At 36.2% G+C, this 20,180-nt stretch overlaps 1 pseudogene; it reads left to right on the top strand.

The window, feature by feature from the left end:
- Window positions 1-252: 252 nt before the first annotated feature.
- LOC119804235 lies at window positions 253-19,835 on the top strand (annotated as a pseudogene).
- Window positions 19,836-20,180: the final 345 nt, after the last annotated feature.

Genomic DNA, 20,180 nt, shown 5'->3' with positions numbered 1-20,180 from the left:
GATCACATAGACTTCCCCCAAAACATAGGTTATACAAAAGGCTATTACTTATTCATTTCCCTCTTTCATGATGTCACTTAATACAAGATTGGACTTAAGTTTATACTCCAACCAAGCAGGAACAATACAGTATCATTCCTTCTTGGTGATATCAGGAGCTGGGGTGTGGGTAATTCATTTTTACTTAGAAGCAAGCTTTCCTAGTTAGTCCACTCCTTCTTTTTGGATAAAAAGTATCAGAAGTGGTGAGTAATGATGTAAGTTTGAATTATAATTATCAGCAAAAAATCACTACCTTTATTTGTTCATGGAGGTACTGATAAGGACAGTCCAAAAACTGAACACCTGTAATATCAGTTACATAGCGTAGGAAAAATTATATGGAAAAATAAAACATGAACATTAAAACAGCTGCTAAACAAACATTTAAACAAGTTGCCTCAGGATGACCTTTAAATTTATGCCTCGGAAGGTCTTGAATTTGTGATACTCCTGACTCCATATTGCATATTGTTGAGTTTCAGGCATATGACAAAAGACCAACTCTACTAACTTTCTAAATTATATATTGCATATCATTTAGCTCAGTCTGCATTGTTTATATGTTGTTTTCTATTCATTAACTTAATACCTTTATCAAAAATCTGTTTAATTTTTAAATGTTTTCAAAATTAGTTTTTCATTTTGTTCCTTATCTGAATTAATCACTATTTAATTGACTGTACTATTATCTGTCCATCTTTTATATTTTTATTTTATTTTTCCTTTTTCCCAAATAAATTTGAAGCTATACAATATATGTGTAGTTGTGTTCTTTACATTGTAATACATATAATTTTATTGACATTAATTTCTAAAAGTTTCTAAAGACTACTTAATTATTATTTAAAAATCACTTTAGGACTGGGTGGTATTGCTACATGCCTTTTATCCCAGCACTCAGGAGTTTGAGGCCAGCCTATTTTATAAAATGAGTTCCAGGACAGCCATAGCTACACAGAGAAATAGTGTCTCAAAAAATAATGTTGAAAATTACCTTAGAATGCTTCTCTATTTTTTGGTTTTTCAAAACAGGGTTTCTCTGTAGCTATGGAGCCAGTACTGGAACTTGCTCTGTAGATCAGGCTGGCCTTGAACTCACAGAGATCTACCTGCCTCTGCCTCCCAAGTGCTAGGATTAAAGGCATGTTCCACCACTGCCTGGCAAGAATGATTCTTGGTGTTATCTAAAATATTGTATATTTAAATAAATATGCTTTTAATTTTGATTTTGTTGCATCATAGTCAGGAAATATATTTCTATTAATCAGATGTACTTTATTAAGGCTTTTTTATGACCTGAACTTTGCTGTATGGTTTTAAAATTGTTTTTAACATATCTTGCAAAGAATTCTGCCCTTATTATAAAATACAAGATTATTGCCTACATAGCTATGTGTAATTGTTTGTTATCCTTTGTTCATATTGAGGTATTGATAAATTCAAGGTACAGTAAATGATATCATTATTCATACATTCTTTTACCATTTCCTTCAGCTATTGATTGGCATATTTTGAGGACATTAGTTAAGTGCAGATAGGTTTATGATATGTATTCTCATTTTTCATCTTCATAGGCTTTTATATTTCAATTTTTATGACAGTTTTACTCTTATTTTGTCTCTAATTGAAATTATATATGTAAAAATGTTTTTTAACACGTAACATTATCTATTGCTAACAATTCATCTTTCCACAGCAATCATATTAAGCAATATATATATATATATATACATATATATATATATTATAGATTGTTTTTTAATTAATGTTTGTGTATGAATATGTCTTCAGGAGTACAGGTTTTTATGAGGCAAGAAGGGCCTCTTTGCAACCATATATCTAAATATAGAGAAGAACAAATAATTATAACAAAGTTAAACTCACCGTTCTCCAAAAATCTTGATTCTAAGATCCTTTTCAGCATTTTTTGAGTATTTTGTAAGATATGTTCTTTTGTTTTCTTTTTCTCTGTGTGTAGCTATGTACATGTGCCTGTGGGTTCATGTGGAGGATAGAGGCATTGGATCTCTTGAAGCTGGAGCTGTGTTATGTGAAGCCACCTGAAATGGGTGTCATAGCCGAACTCCAGTTCTCTCCAAATTGGTACCTACTCTTAACTGCTTAGCCATCTGTTCATTCCATCTTTAACTTTTTAAAAATAAATTAAGAAATCCTTTTACTTTACCATGATTATTGAATGTTCACCAGCATATGCACTGAAAATAATATTTCATTTTTTAAGATGTGGCAAATGCAATTTGAAATAGGTTTTAAATTGAAATATGTAGGTGACTCATGAGCCAACTAAGGCCATAATTAATTTTCATTTTAAAAGTTTACTTTAAAGAAAACTTCTTTCTCAAAGTTTCCCATTCCTCCCATCTTTCAAATTCTCCCTGCGCCCTTCATATTCCCCCATCCACTCCTCCCCTGCTCTTTCTCTGCAGGTACAAGCATGTTTCCTTACTGTGTATATCATCTAATCATTGCACATCCTAGTCTCACTGCAAGTTGATATACCATTCTTTGGTTAAAGGACATCTAGGTTCTTTCTAATTTCTGGCTATTAAAAAAAAAGCTGCTATGAACATAGTTTTGCAAATGGTATGGTGTTGTATGGAGAGGGCCTGCTTGTTCATCCCAGCTGCCCTGCTAGCTTACACCTGAAATAACCACACAGAAATTGTATTAATTTAAACACTGCTTGGGCATTAGCTCTAACTTCTTATTGGCTAACTCTTACATATTAATTTAGCCCATATCCATTAATCTATGTATTGTTACATGGCTGTGGCTTACCTGAGATTCTAACCAGTGTCCATCTCAGGAAGAGAATCTATGGCTTCCCTGACTCTGCCCTTCTTCCTCCCAGCATTCAGTTCTGTTTTCTCCACCTACCTAAGCTCTGCCCCTATCAGCTAGGCCAAGGCAGTTTCTTTATTCATTAATCAATAAAAGCAAAACATGAACAGAAGAAACTCCTACACCAGTATAATGACACATCCTTTGGAGATATTCCCAGGAGTGGTATAGCTGGGTCTTCTGAGAAACAACCATATTGATTTTCAAAGTGACTGCATAAGTTTGCCCTCAGAACAGCAGTGAAGTGGTCCCCTTGCTCCACATCTTCACCAGCATGAGCTGTCACTTATGTTTTTTATCTTAGCCATTATCACAGGTGTAAAATGGATTCTCAGTGTCCCTTTGATTTGCATTTCACTTATGGCTACACATGTTAAACAATTAAGTGATTCTTGGACATTTAAGATTCCTTTGTGGACAATTTTGTATAGACTTGTACCTCATTTTTTTAATTGGCATATTTGTTTTTGTTTGTCTTTTATACCTACTTTCTTGAGTGGTTTATATATTTGGCATTCGAGCCCTCTGTCAGATGTGGGTTTGGTAATCTTTTTCCCATTCTATGGACTGTTATTTTATTTTCCTTTTGACAGTATTGTTTGACTTACAGAAGCGTTTTAGTTTCAAGAAATCCCATTTGTTAATTGTTGATCTTAGTGCTTGCATTTTTGGTGTTCTGTGAAGGAAGATATCTTCTATGTCAATGAGTTCAAGCCCTACTTTCTCTCTTATCATTTTCAGTGTATCTGCTTTTATGTTGAGGTCTTTGATACATATGGACTTGCACTTTGTACAGGGTGATTAATATAGATTCATTTGCATTCTTCTATATGTCAACATCCAGTTTGACCAACACCATTTGTTAAAAATGTTTTCTTTTTTCCTTTGTATAATTTTGGCTTCTTTTCCAAAATTCAAGTGTTCATAGGTATGTGGATACACCTCTCTGTCTTTGATTTGTTTCCATTGATACACTTGCCTATTTTTATGCCAACTAAAAGAAAATTTTATTACTTATAGATCTGTAGTATGGCTTGAAATCAGGGTTGATGATACCTCCAGATAGTCTTTTCCTGTACAGGATTGTTTTGGCTATCCCCGTTTGTTTGTTTGTGTGTGTGTGTGTGTGTGTGTGTGTGTGTGTGTGTGTATGTGTTTCTATATGAAGTTGAGCATTGTTCTTGAAGGTCTGTAAAGAACTGGGATGGGATTTTGATGGGGATTGTATTGAATCTGTAGACTGCTATGGTAAGATGGCCATGTTTACTATGGTAATCCTGATGATTGATGCGTATGAGAGATCTTTCCATCTTGATACCTTCATCAATTTCTTTCTTCAAAGACTTAAAATTCTTGCCATACAAGACTTTCATTTACTTGGATAAAGTGTCACCATTATATTTTATATTATTTGTGGCTATTGTAAAGTGTGTTGTTTCACTGATTTCTTTCTGAGCCCATTTAGTGTTTCTATATAAGAGGGTACTAATTTTTTTTTTAGTTAATTTTGTGTCCAGTTACTACTCTGAAGGTGTTTATTAGTTATAGGAGTTCATTGGTAGAATTTTTGGGACCTCTTATGTATACTATCATATCATCTGCAAATAAGAAAAAATTGACTTTTTTCTTCACAATTTGTGTCCCATTGATCTCCTTAAGTTTTCTTATTCGTCTAGCTAAAATTATCAGTACTATATTGAACAGATATGGAGAGTGGACAGCCTTGACTTATCCCTGATTTTAGTGGAATTTCTTTTAGTTTCTTTCCATTTAATTAGATATTGGCTTGCTATATATTTCCCTTATCATGTTTAGGATTGTCTCTTGTATGCCTGACCCCTCGAAAACCTTCATCGTAAAGAGATGCTAGATTTTGTCAAAGGATTTTCAACATCTAATGAGTTGAACATTCTTTCAGTTTATCTATATGGTGGATTACACTGACAGGGCCACAAACGATGTGGGATATGGGAGGGACCCTGGGGGAAAGAATCTAGGGAGGGAGCAGCTTGCTTAGCAGGTAAACCACTCACAAATTCTGGTATCTATGGCCTGGCCTTGAGTGACTGAAGTCCATTAGAGTTGAAAGCAGAGCCCAGCAGCTCTGACTTCATAAATAGAGGGAAGGGCCCTAGGGAACAGAATCCAGAGAGTCGAAATAATTGCCTAAAAAACAACTAAAATGTTTTAAAATGCAGAATTGCAGAAATACAGAAAAATTCAGTGAAATCAACTGAAAATTTCACTTAAAAGACAATTAGGATAAAAAAGTAATTTTTGATTTTAGAAACAAAGATAACTAAAAATAACCAGTAGGGACAGAGGAGATAGTGAACTCCATAGTTTACTTGTTTTTTTGTCAATTGAAAGTTAAACAATAATCCATGATTAACTGGAATATTATAAATATCCTCCCTTAGTATTGGAACCAGAAATAACTCTAAAATAATTATCATAACTCTACTTTCTGTTTAAAAAAATCAGAGATGATGATTTACTAGCCTTTCATTGATGTGGGCTTGCAAGAATTTCTCTTAGAAATGGATTACTAGTGCATAAATGGAGTATTATTTTTCTTTCTTAGGTATGTACAGACTAATGAATACATGCTCATCCATAAAATTAATCTCTGATGGTAATTAAAATAAACTACTCTGAGAGTGTTTATCAAAGTGTAAAAGTCATTAAAAGTATTTTTGAATTAGTTTTAAATGTAAGTAGAAGTTTAATTCAGAATCAGTCAGTATCATTAGTTAGTTCATCATTCATCATTTTTTTAAAGTAAAATTCTATAATATTTCAACTGGACTAAGTTCTCTTGGTATTAGTTTTGAATCTCAATAACAATGCCACAATACAATATTGTCAATCCAATTTTAAACCAATTCAAACATATGTAATAATTTTTATTTATCAATAATCCTTTGGATACCATGTTGTTATCTCATTTATATTTAATATTTGATGAACAGTATGGTATCAACCTTAAAGAAAAGATGTTATAAACTTAAGATTTGCCTCCCTAGTTTAGAATGTAGGTTTTTCTCCATTTTAAGGAGCATGTTGGCATTTAGAATGGTATTGATGGTATTGGAAGCTTGACCGTAAGATTATATTCATGCAGTGCTGCTCAGACCATTTGATCAGTAACATTAATAATATTTCTAGATTCCAGATAAACAAGTGGTCCAAAGCAAAGATAAGGAATACACAAAATCTCCTATTATTTTGTCTGGATAACCAGGAAAATTAGCTTACAAGCATATATTATATATATCTTGAATTATTTTTTAAGGAAATATACTTCTTATCTTATTGATTATATCATTCCTGTTTGTTTTGTTTTAAATCATAGTCTTCATTCTCTACAAACACATACTTGCCATACATGGTTACAAATAACTTTAAACATATATGTTTGACTAATGCCTTGGAACTGGTTGATAAAGGATCATAATGAATAACCACCCAAGTAAGAATGACATTTTCTTTCTTGAAGATTTTAAAGTATGTATTCCCTGCATCAATCACTTATCACATAGTGTTTGTAGCTATTCTTTCTAGTGCTGTCTAGTTTTATTATTTACTCTTGAAAAAATGATTTATAATCTACTCTCATGATTTATACCCAGATTAGATTGAAAGTCCTTATGGAACAGGACTGTGTATAAAATTTCTAAGTATCCTATAGTGCTACAAAGCTAAGGCACTGTATGCATGACAGGTCACTTATATTATCAGTTGGATGATTACAGGTAACTTGCTAAGCATTCCTGTTCAGTTAACTTGGAAGGTAAACCTATATGTTTCCATTTGATAATATGTAAGAGATAGTCTTATTTTCCAGCATGAGTCTAATGGATAAGACAATTTCTTTTTGATGGATTTATTCTGATATTTTTGATTTAAACAGAAAAATTTACTTTAGACATCAATTGATTAAACAAAAAATTATTTTTGATATGCTGATTGAAGAATGCCTGATGCATTTTAAAATGTGCTATGCCAAAGTTGAGTTTGTTTCCTCAAGAACCATCATAGTGCATGTTTCCCAAATTCTAATAAAAAGTTGCATGCCAAATAAATTTTCAAGTCTTTCAAACACAGTCATATAACATTCGAAGAATTTCAACTACAAATATAAATACAAGAATACTATCTGTTTTTAAACGAAAACTATTTCAAATCTCGGTAATAGTTGGAAAGTGCTTATGAAGACAAAACATTTTTAAAATGCAGAGCTCCATATTGAAAATAGGAACCAATTAATTAAACTTAAATTTAATAAATTCAGTGATAAATAGTAGACAATTTTGGTTACTCTTTATTTGTATTTATATAAATCTGTAATCTTTAAATGCATATGAATTTTGTGTAGATATTTAACATAAATATGAAAACATTTTATAGCTGTTACATAGAAAATAAATTATTTGAATATTTAAAAACATTACTGAGGTTTTTAATATTCTTCTTGTCTAACACAAATAAATCATCTATTAAATGATACGATATTTTACTTCTCTATATTTCTAACAGTGCCATGCAAGTGTTTTGTGTTCAATTATTGTCAATCTGGTTTTGATAAATTTCAAAAGAAAAAAGTCCCTGGTTTTATTAGATGGATGAATTTTGAGAAAGGTATCATTAAAGAATGGAATGGTGTTTTGTCTTCTCTTTAATTTGTTAAAGTGTCCCTCCATGCATTATGAGAAATTATTGAACAATGTAATTAAGAGATCTCAATTTAGAATGAGAATTTCTAAACTGAATAAACATATTACCCTGAAAGATTAATTCTAGTGCTGCAAAATATGGAACATGCCAATCAAATTGACAATATGTCTCAAAAACTGTTGTGAAAAGCCAAATCAAACAGAGTAATGAAGAAATTCACATTTTCAGGCACAATGAAAAGCAACAACATTCCAAATATGCAAAACTTGGTACGTGAGTGTTAATATTGACACCAGAAGTTCTTTCTCTCCTTAGGGCTCTGGCTATCATTATTGACTGTTAATTACCTAACAGACCAATGCACATGCAATGAAGATAACTTTGGATCATATGAAATAAAGATTCACAGATAGAATCTGAATTCAACTACAATCATCAATAAAATCAGGCCTTTATTTCCAGAGTACAAACATGTTACCAGTTTATACACATTAGTAATATAACTCTTGGAAGTACTTCAGATTAAACCCAAGGCCTGTGCATGCTAAGACAGTAGATTGTCAATGAGTTATATTTTGCCTCAACACTCTTAAGCTTTCATGTCACTCTATCTGTAACAACCACTTTCTTTCTTTTATTTTTCTGGTGATTGAACACTTGTATTAATGTAATTATATATAATATAATTAATGATAATATATTTTTATATATTATCTTAATAATTTATATGCTATACAATATTATATTTGTATATTATATATTATGCAAGTATAATACATAATTAGAATACATGTTTAATGTAGTTATATGTATTATAGTTTGAGGGCTATCTTTTTTAAAACAACATCGCAAATTCATGGTTCATACACTTCGATTCATCTTTGTGCCTGACTCTTGCTTGTTTTGCTTTTTTTTTCTTTTTTTTTCTCATGTTTTTTTTTTATATTTAAAAATTTCCATCTCCTCCCCTCCTCCTCCCCCTTCCCTCCCCTCCTCCTCTCCCTTCCCTCCCCTCCTTCTCCCCCTTCCCTCCCCTCCCCTCCACCCATACCTCCCCTCCCTCCCTCTCAAGGCCTAGGAGCCATCAGGGTTCCCTACTCTATGCTAAGACCAAGCAAGGTCCTCCCAACTCCCCCCAGGTCCAGGAAGGTGATCGACCAAGCTGAGAAGGCTCCCACAGAGCCCGTCCATGCAGAAGAATCAGAGCCCAGCGCCATTGTCCTTTGCTTCTCAGTCAGCCCCCACTGTTGGCCACATTCAGAGAGACGGGTTTGGTCGCATGATCCATCAGTCCCATTCCAACTGGAGTTGGTGATCTCCCTTTAGTTCTGTCCCACCGTCTCCATGAGTGAACGCACCCCTCACGTTCCTGACTTTCTCCCTCATGTTCTCGCTCCTTCTGCTCCTCATCAGGACCTTGGGGAGCTCAGTCCAGTGCTCCAATGTGGGGCTCAGTCACCTTCCCCATCTGTCGCCAGCTGGAGGTTCCCTCACGGTCCTGACTTTCTTTCTCATATTCTCTCTCCTTCTGCTCCTCATCAGGACCTTGGGAGCTCAGTCCGGTGCTCCAATGTGGGGCTCTGTCATTTTCTTCATCTATCGTCAGGTGGAGGTTCTATGGTGATATGCAAGAAATTCATCAGTATGGCTATAGGAACTGGCCTTTTCAGGCTCCCTCTCCTCAGCTGCCCAAGGAACTAACTGGGGGCGTCTCCCTGGAAACCTGGGAACCCCTCTAGGGTCAAGTCTCTTGACAATCCTCAGGTGGCTCCTTAAATTAAGATATATGCTTCCCTGCTCCCATATCCACCCTTCCTGTATCCCAAGCATCCCATTCCTCCGAGCTCCCCGCATTCTCCCCTTCACACTTTTCTCTCCCCATCTTCCCTTGACCCAGTCTCGCCCAACCCTCAAGTTCCCAATTTTTCCTGGCGATCGTGTCTGCTTCCAATATCCAGGAGGATTACTATATCTTTTTTTGGGAGTTCACCTTCTTATTATCTTCTCAAAGATCCCAAATTTATAGGCTCGATGTCCTTTAATTATGGCTAGAAACCGACTATGAGTGAGTACATCCCATGTTCATCTTTTTGGGTCTGGGTTACCTCACTCAGAATAGTGTTTTCTATTTTCATCCATTTGCCTGCAAAATTCAAGATGTCATTGTTTTTTACCGCTGAGTAGTAGTCTAGCATGTATATATTCCACAGTTTCTTCATCCATTCTTCCACTGAAGGGCATCTAGGTTGTTTCCAGGATCTGGCTATTACAAATAATGCTGCTATGAACATAGATGAGTATATGCTTTTGTACTATGATTGGGCATCTCTTGGGTAGATTCCCAATAGTGGAATTGCTGGGTCCTGGGGTAGGTTGATCCCGAATTTCCTGAGAAAGCGCCACACTGCTTTCCAAAGTGGTTGCACAAGTGTGCATTCCCACCAGCAATGGATGAGTGTACCCCTTACCCCACAACCTCTCCAGCAAAGGTTATTATTGGTGTTTTGGATTTTAGCCAATCTGACAGGTGTAAGATGATATCTCAAAGTTGTTTTGATTTGCATTTCTCTGATAGCTAGGGAGGTTGAGCATGACCTTAAGTGTCTTTTGGCCCTTTGAACTTCTTCTGTTGAGAATTCTCTGTTCAGTTCAGCGCCCCATTTTTTAATTGGGTTAATTGGCATTTTACCGTCTAGTCTCATGAGTTCCTTATATATTTTAGAGATCAGACCTTTGTCAGTTGCAGGGTTGGTGAAGATCTTTTCCCAGTCAGTAGGCTGCCTTTGTGTCTTAGTGACAATGTCCTTTGCTTTACAGAAGCTGCTGAACTTCAGGAGGTCCCATTTATTCAATGTTGCCCTTAATGTCTGTGCAGCTGGGGTTATGCGTAGGAAACGGTCTCCTGTGCCCATTTGTTGTAGTGTACTTCCCACTTTCTCCTCTATCAAGCTCAATGTGTTCAGATTAATATTGAGGTCTTTAATCCATTTGGACTTGAGTTTTGTGCATGGTGATAGATATGGATCTACTTTCATTCTTCTACAGGTTGACATCCAGTTATGCCAGCACCATTTGTTGAAGATGCCCTCTTTCTTCCATTGTGTACTTTTGGCTCCTTTATCAAAAATCAGGTGTTCATAGGTTTGTGGGTTAAGATCCGGGTCTTCTAAAAGATTCCATTGGTCAACTTCTCTGTTTTTATGCCAATACCAAGCTGTTTTCAATACTGTAGCTCTGTAATAGAGTTTGAAGTCAGGGATGGTAATGCCTCCAGAAGTACCTTTATTGTATAAGATTTTTTTGGCTATCCTGGGTTTCTTGTTTTTCCATATAAAGTTGATTATTGTCCTCTCAATCTCTGTGAAGAATTTTAATGGGACCTTGATTGGGATTGCATTGAATCTATAGATTGCTTTTGGTAGAATTGCCATTTTTACTATGTTGATCCTCCCAATCCATGAGCAGGGGAGATCCTTCCATTTTCTGGTATCCTCTTCAATTTCTTTCTTCAAAGACTTAAAGTTCTTGTCAAATAAATCCTTCACTTCCTTGGTTAGCGATACTCCCAGATATCTTATGCTATTTGTGGCTATTGTGAAAGGTGATACTTCTCTGATTTCCCTCTCTGCTTCCTTATCCTTTGTGTATAGGAGGGCGACTGATTTTTGGAGTTGATCTTGTAACCTGCCATGTTACTGAAGGAGTTTATCAGCTGTAGGAGTTCTTTGGTGGAGTTTTTGGGGTCGCTTATGTATACTATCATATCATCTGCAAATAATGAAAGTTTAACTTCTTCCTTTCCAAATTGAATCCCCTTGATTTCCTTATGTTGTCTTATTGCTATTACTAGAACTTCAAGCACTATATTGAAGAGATAAGGAGAGAGTGGACAGCCTTGTCGTGTTCCTGAATTTAGTGGGATAGCCTTGAGTTTCTCTCCAATTAATTTGATGTTAGCTGTTGGCTTGCTGTAAATAGCTTTTATTATATTTAGGAATGACCCTTGTATCCCTAATCTCTCCAAGAACTTTATCATAAAAGGGTGCTGAATTTTGTCATTGCTTTTTCAGCATCTAATGAGATGACCATATGGTTTTTTTTCCTTCACTTTATTTATATGTTGGATTACATTGATAGATTTTCGTATGTTGAACCAGCCCTGCATCTCTGGGATGAAGCCTACTTGATCATAATGGATAAATTTTCTAATGTGTTCTTGGATTCGGTTTGCCAGTATTTTATTGAGAATTTTTGCGTCAATGTTCATGAGTGAGATTGGCCTATAATTCCCTTTCTTGGTTGAGTCTTTGTGTGCTTTAGGTATCAGGGCAACTGTAGCTTCATAGAAGGAATTTGGCAGTGACTCTTGTGTTTCTATATTATGAAATACCTTAAGGAGTATAGGTATTAGGTCTTCTTGGAAGTTCTGGTAGAATTCCGCATTGAAACCATCTGGTCCTGGGCTCTTTTTGGTAGGGAGGTTTCTGATAACAGTTTCCAATTCTTCACGACTAACAGGACGATTTAGAGAATTTACATGGTCCTGGTGTAACATTGGTATATGGTATTTATCTAAAAAACTGTCCATTTCTTTTACATTTTCCAATTTTGTGGCATACAGGCTTTTGTAGTAAGATCTAATGATTCTCTGAATTTCCTCTGTGTCTGTGGTTATGTCCCCCTTTTCATTTCTGATCTTATTAATTTGTGTGTTCTCCCTCTGCCGTTTGATTAGTTTGGCTAAGGGTTTGTCAATCTTGTTGATTTTCTCCAAGAACCAGCTTATTGTTTCAGGATTGTTTTCTGTGTTTCTATTTTGTTGATTTCTGCCCTCAGTTTGATTATTTCCAGTCTTCTACTTCTCCTAGGTGAGTCTGCTTCTTTTTTTTCCAGAGCTTTCAGGTGTGCTGTTAAGTCACCAATGAGTGCTTTCTCCGTTTTCTTTAAGTGGGCACTTAGTGCTATGAACTTTCCTCTTAGCACTGCTTTCATTGTGTCCCATAGGTTTGAGTATGTTGTGTCTTTGTTTTCATTAAATTCAAGAAAGACTTTAATTTCTTTCTTTATTTCTTCCTTGACCCAGGTGTGGATCAGTAGTTGACTTTCCATGAGTTCAGTTTCCATGAGTTTGTGGGCTTTCTGTGGGTAGCATTGTTGTTGAATTCTAATTTTAATCCATGGTGATCCGATAAGACACAGGTGGTTACTAATATTTTTTTGTAACTGTGGAAGTTTGCCTTGTTACCAAGTATATGGTCAATTTTCGAAAAGGTTCCATGAGCCGCAGAGAAGAAGGTATATTCTTTCCTATTTGGGTGGAATGTTCTATAGATGTCTGTTAAGTCCATTTGGTTCATTACCTCCATTAAGTCTTTCAATTCTCTGTTAGGTTTCTGTCTGAATGACCTGTCCATTGGTGAGAGAGGAGTGTTGAAGTCTCCAACTATTAGTGTGTGTGGTTTGATGGCTGCCTTGAGTTCTAGAAGTGTTTCTTTTACATAAGTGGGAGCTTTTATATTAGGGGCATAGATATTCAGGATTGAGACTTCATTCTGAAGGATTTTTCCTGTTATGAGTATAAAGTGTCCCTTTGCATCTCTTCTGATTGATTTTAGTTTGAAGTCAACTTTGTTGGAAATTAGTATGGCCACACCCGCTTGTTTCTTAGGGCCATTTGCTTGATAAACCTTTTCCCAACCCTTTACTCTGAGTAGGTGTCTGTCTTTGTGGTTGAGGTGTGTTTCTTGTAAACAGCAAAATGTTGGATCCTGTTTTCGTATCCAGTCTCTTAGCCTGTGCCTTTTTATAGGTGAATTGAGTCCATTGATATTAAGTGATATTAATGACCAGTGGTTGTTAACTTCGGTCATTTTTTGTAGTAGAGTTTGTGTGTTTCCCTTCTTCTAGTTGTGCTGGTGAAGGGTCGCTAGATGCCTGAGTTATTGTGGGCGTTGTTGGACTCCTTGGTTTGTGATTTTTCCTTCTATTACTTTCTGCAAGGCTGGATTTGTGGCTACATATTGTTTAAATCTGTTTTTGTCCTGGAATATCTTGTTTTCTCCATCAATGGTGAATGCAAGATTTGCTGGGTATAGTAGTCTAGGCTTCCATCCATGTTCCCTTAGTGTCTGTAGCACATCTATCCAAGCTCTTCTGGCTTTCATGGTTTCCATTGAGAAATCAGGTGTAATTCTGATAGGTTTCCCTTTATATGTTACTTGACCTTTTTCCTTTGCAACTCTTAATATCTGTTCTTTATTCTGTATGCTTTGTGTTTTGATTATTATATGGCGTGGGGATGCTTTCTTTTGATCCAGTCTATTTGGTGTTCTGTAGGCTTCTTGTACCTTCATAGGAACATCCTTCTTTAGGTTGGGGAAGTTTTCTTCTATAATTTTGTTGAATATGTTTTCTGGGCCTTTGAGTTGTAATTCTTCTCCTTCTTCTACCCCAATTATTCTTAGGTTTGGTCTTTTCATGGTGTCCCAGATTACCTGAATGTTTTGTGTTAAGAATTTGTTAGATTTGTTTAGTTCTTTAATCTGTGAATTTATTTCCTCTATAGTATCTTCAGAGTCCGAGATTCTTTCTTCCATCTCTTGTATTCGGTTGGAAATACTTGTCTCTGAAGTTTCTGTTCGTTTACTCAGAGTTTCCATTTCCAGTCGTCCCTCAGATTGTGTTTTCTTCAATACCTCCATTTCATTTATCAGGTCTTGTACTGTTTCCCTTACCTGTTTGATTGCTTTTTCTTGTTTTTCTTGTTTTTCTTGGGTATCTTTGAGAGATTTATTTATTTCGTCTACCTTTTTGTTTGTCATCTCCATTTCTTTATGGCAGTTTTTTACCTCCTGTTTAAGGTCCTCTATTATTTTCATAAAGTCCTGTTTAAGGTCGGTTTCTTCTATATCTTCTGGGGTAGGATGTTCATTTCTTGTTGTTTCGGGATGTCTCTATTGTGGTGATGTCATGTTGCCTTTCATGTTGTTGGAGGAGCTCCGGCATTGGCGCCTGCCCATCTCTTCCTTCAAAAGGAGCCCGGAGGCGCTTGGTGTCCTAGACCAATCTTTGCTGTGACTGAAACTGGTTGGATCTCCCCAGTGCCAGAGGAGGACCTATTCCTTGTGTCACAATCTGAAGAAGCCTGCACTCCCTTGAAGGAATCCTCAGACCTGCCTGGAGGCCAGAGTCTGACCCCTTTTGGTGGATGGCCTTAGAACAGGAGCAGGACACCTGAGAACACTAGGGAAAGCTTGGGAGAGACAGGGACTGGAGAAACAGAGACAAGCCTGCAGAGGGAGCTGGGGGGAGGGGGTCTGTGCTCTCTTCCAGAGCAGGTTGCCCCAGGGTCCTCATTCACTCACCAGTTCAGATGGGATGTCAGTGCACAGGATCAGGGATTCCAGGCAGCCCAGGGTTGCCGCCCAGACAAAAGGGCTTGTTTTGCTTTTGAAATGAACCTACCTAATTCTACTTCTTTGTCTTGCATGGAACCAAGAGCCCTTATCTTTTGCATTAGCTTTCACTTGATTTTTCACAAATATCTTTGAATCATCATGTCTAGTACATGCCCCATTAATTTTGGTTTTTAAAGCTTTGTCACATTCCTTAATCAATGATGTCAATAATTTTCATATTCAATTTTACCTATTCAGTATAATCTGCAAGTACACAAATTCTAATATGACAGTTGAACACACATTAACCTCTAATAGTGTTTACGTTTCCTCATCTTTCATTTTCATTCATCTTAATTTGATCTTATTTTATAAAAGTTTTTCCATCTTTTTGTTTAAATGAACTTCTTTCTTTTCCCATGACCTAATTATATGTTCATGTACATCCTAACGCCTCTGAAATGCAAAGTGATCACCTAGCTAATAATTATTCTTGTATCACTGATTAAACCTATGTCTTTAGTCTAGATTTCACCCAAAATTGCAATACTCAAATTGTAATTGCTAATGACTCATGAAATTTAACAGTATCTTCCAAATATCAACTGTATTTCACAAATCAATGTTTAAGCTTTTATTAGCTCTTCTGTGATTTTTGAGCACACAGATGAATGGTTTAACTATGGGATTTTCTTATCTCTGTTTTTGTCTGTTCATATATATATATATGTCTGATATATATATATATATATATATATATATATATATATATATATATATATATAATTGCAATTTATAAGAAAATACTAGCATTTGTTCCTTAAAAAGCTAACAAATAGCTGAGGAGATGGACAGATGTTTCAGCAGTTAAGACCACTGTCTGCTTTTCCAGATGATCCAGGTTATATGGTCGGTCAAAACCATCTATAACTTCAGTTGCAGGAGATTTGATGCCCTATTATCGTCTCTGCAGAAACCACATGCACATGGTGCATATGCATTCATTCAGGCAATACATTCATATACATAAAATAAAAAACTATATTGTTTAAAGAACAAGTATTTCAGATGCTCCTCACCTTATACTGCTTTTGCTACATCCTCTGGGTTTAAGGGACTTTAAGCATGCCTTAAACTAAAGATAAATATTTAATACAATACTTCAATGCTCCAATATTCATTCAGTCATGAAACAAATATTTATTTAATAATTCTTATGATCTAAATACTATTAGAGTTTCCATTATTATATTGTTATATTGTTGAACAAATTTTAAAAATTCCTGTTTCTATGAAACTTCCATTCTATTAGGTGAAGCTAAATCTAATCAAGAAATAAACAAGGAATTATAGAAATAATAATCAGTCATAATTGCTGTTAATGTAATTAATATAATGCCTTTGAGTTTCAGGATAGGCCTGGCCTTAAGAGGTCATAGAATGCACTAAGTATGTTGTAAAGCACAAGTTACATTACTCATAACATTGGGTTTTATGGTCCAAAAGCAATGCTCGAGATTTAGGAAAAAGAGTATTGGATAAGTAAATACATAAATTCTGGGAGATACTGACAGAGTCTGTCTCATGAGATAACAAATTATCACTAGGTTGTAAACTACTTCATTCCTAGCATTCAGTGAAGATCAGCTACACATTTCATTCCCCTGAAGAGGTAAGTTGTGTATTTAACTTTCATGGCTTCTCCAGTGCTTATATGTGTGCACATGGTTTTTTGTCCTTTACATTACTGTATAAATCAATTATTGATTCTATTCAAGCAAAATAAAATGTGAAGTTGAGTGTTAGGGTTAATAAGTTAGCAACTGTGATCTACGACTATTGATATATTTGTTCTACTAACAAAATGGGTGGTTCTCAATATTATTTTCACAATGGTTTTAAATTTTTAAATGATAACACATAAGATAAAGAGATGTTAAATTTTTTCATGCTTTATTTTTTTATTTAAAAATTTCCATCTCCTCCCCTCCTCCTCCCGCTTCCCTCCCCTCCCCTCCACCCATACCCCCCTCCCTCCCTCTCCAGGCCAAGGAGCCACCAGGGTTCCCTACTCTATGTTAAGTCCAAGGTCCTTCCAACTCCACCCAGGTCCAGGAAGGTGATCAACCAAGCTGACAAGGCCCACACAGAGCCCGTCCACCATAGAATCCAAGCCCATCGCCATTGCCCTTCGCTTCTGAGTCAGCCTACACCTTCGGCCACATTCAGAGAGTACAGTTTGGTCGCATGTTCCATCAGTCCCATTCCAACTGGAGTTGGTGATCTCCCATTAGTTCTGTCCCACCGTCTCCATGGGTGAATGCACCCCTCACGGTCCTGACTTTCTTTCTCATGTTCTCCCTCCTTATGCTCCTCATCAGGACCTTGGGACCTCAGTCCGGTGCTCCATTGTGGGGCTCTGTCATTTTCTTCATCTATCGCCAGGTGGAGGTTCTATGGTGATATGCAAGAAATTCATCAGTATGGCTATGGGATCTGGCCTTTTCGGGCTCCCTCTCCTCAGCTGCCCAAGGAACTAGCTGGGGGCATCTCCGTGGAAACCTGTGAACCCCTCTAGAGTCAAGTCTCTTGACAACCCTCAGATGGCTCCCTTAATTAAGATATATGCTTCCCTGCTCCCATATCCACCCTTCCTATATCCCAAGCATCCCATTCCCCCGAGCTCTCCCCATTCTCCCCTTCACGCTTTTCTCTCCCCATCTCCCGTTGGCCCCGTCCCACCCCACCCCCAAGTTCCCAATTTTTACCAAGCAATCTTGTCTACTTCCAATATCCAGGAGGATTAATATATGTTTTTCTTTAGGTTCACCTTCTTATTTTCTTCTCAAGGATCCCAAATTATAGGCTCGATGTCCTTTAATTATGGCTAGAAACCTATTATGAGTGAGTACATCCCATGTTCATCTTTTTGGGCCTAGGTTAACTCACTCAGAATAGTGTTTTCTATTTCCATCCATTTGCACGCAAAATTCAAGATGTCATTGTTTTTTACCACTGAGTAGTATTCTAATATGTATATATTCCACAGTTTCTTCATCCATTCTTCCACTGAAGGGCATCTAGGTTGTTTCCAGGATCTGGCTATTACAAATAATGCTGCTATGAACAATGTTGAGCAGATGCTTTTGTAGTATGATTGGGCATCTCTTGGGTAAATTCCCAAGAGTGGAATTACTAGGTCCTGGGGTAGGTTGATCCCGAATTTCCTGAAAAGCTGCCACACTGCTTTCCAAAGTGGTTGCACAAGTGTGTATTCCCACCAGCAATGGATGAGTGTACCCCTTACCCTACAACCTCTCCAGCAAAGGTTATCATTGGTGTTTTTGATTTTAGCCAATCTGACAGGTGTAAGATGATATCTCAAAGTTGTTTTGATTTGCATTTCCCTGATAGCTAAGGAGGTTGAGCATGACCTTAAGTGTCTTTTGGCCCTTTGAACTTCTTCTGTTGAGAATTCTCTGTTCAGTTCAGCGCCCCATTTTTTAATTGGGTTAATTAGCATTTTAAAGTCTACTCTCTTGAGCTCCTTATATATTTTAGAGATCAGATCTTTGTCAGTTGCAGGGTTGGTGAAGATCTTTTCCCAGTCAGTAGGCTGCCTTTGTGTCTTAGTGACAATGTCCTTTGCTTTACAGAAGCTGCTCAGCTTCAGGAGGTCCCATTTATTCAATGTTGCCCTTAATGTCTGTGCAGCTGGGGTTATATGTAGGAAACGGTCTCCTGTGCCCATTTGTTGTAGAGTACTTCCCACTTTCTCCTCTATCAAGCTCAGTGTGTTCAGATTAATATTGAGGTCTTTAATCCATTTAGACTTGAGTTTTGTGCATGGTGATAGATATGGATCTACTTTCATTCTTCTACAGGTTGACATCCAGTTATGCCAGCACCATTTGTTGAAGATGCCCTCTTTCTTCCATTGTGTACTTTTGAGATGTTAATTTTTAAGAATACAATCAAAGTAATATTTAAAAATTAAATAAAATATTGAAAAATATAAAATAACAAAGAATAACACAGAAAAAACAGGATAAGTTTTTTTTCTTATCACAGAAATAAAGAGATGTGTTAATATGTGTTATTATATATTCTACCATTAATGGTAGACACTCTTCTTATGGATGCGTTCTGGTACCATCTTTTCACTTATATTATTATTTATTTCCACTTATACTAATAGATTCTTATTTGTCATTGGATGTATCTATGGCCTTTATGCTAATATGAGTCATTATTTAAAAATTACTTGATTTCTATCTATTTGCCCATCTTTTGGGAGAATAAAGACCATTCTCAAAAATCAGACTGTTGACACTACAGAAAAAAAAGTCCACATCACTCTGAAGATGCAATCAGTCATTTTTAAGGGCCTCAAAGGAACTCTCTTGATCAACTTCAATCACATCAATGTATACCTGAGTCTCCTTGAAAAGAAAATGAAGAGGCTACAGGTTGACAAATGGTGGGGTAACTTAAAGGTACTAGTCATTGTCCAAGCCATTTGCATGTTCATAACATGACCAAAGATGTTATACTTGGTTTCCATTACAAGAAGGGATCCATTCATGTTATTTTCCCCATCAACATTGTTATTCGGGAGAATGAGTCTTTGCCTGAACCTAAATTTCTTGGGAGAAAAAATACATCCATGGGATTTAGATAAAGCAGGTATTGTTTGTTATGTTTCTCATGCCCAGAAGGATGAATCAGTCCTTGAAGGAAATAATATTGAACTTGTTTCAAATTCAGTGGCTCTGATTCAGCAAGCCATGACAGTTCAAAACCAAGGATATTAGAAAGTTTGTGGATGTTATTGTGTTCCTAAAAGGGAAAAATTAAAGATGGCTGGTGAGTAAGACCTAAGTTCCAGAAGCAAGATCCTGAATTACAAGTATGAATTGGGATATCTTTTGTGACAATAAAAGACTTTTGCAATAAAAATTACATGATTGACTTGATGTTGAACCCATCAACTGTCATAAACTTGATTACTAATATGGGAAACTGGACAGCTTATCTTCTAGAAAAGATGTTCATTCCCAACTTGTAAAAATTATCTGATATTCAATATATTCATCAGTCTGGCTATGGGACAAGGACACTACAGACACCCTCTCCTTTACTACCAAAGGACCTAGCTGGGGAAATCCCCATGAACACTTGGGAACCCCTCTAGAGTCAAGT

Source organism: Arvicola amphibius, chromosome X (assembly GCF_903992535.2).
Source record: "Arvicola amphibius chromosome X, mArvAmp1.2, whole genome shotgun sequence".
NCBI classification, from domain to species: Eukaryota; Metazoa; Chordata; class Mammalia; order Rodentia; family Cricetidae; genus Arvicola; species Arvicola amphibius.
The sequence above is the reverse complement of the archived record's forward strand: the minus strand, read 5'-3'. Positions and strand labels throughout refer to the sequence as shown.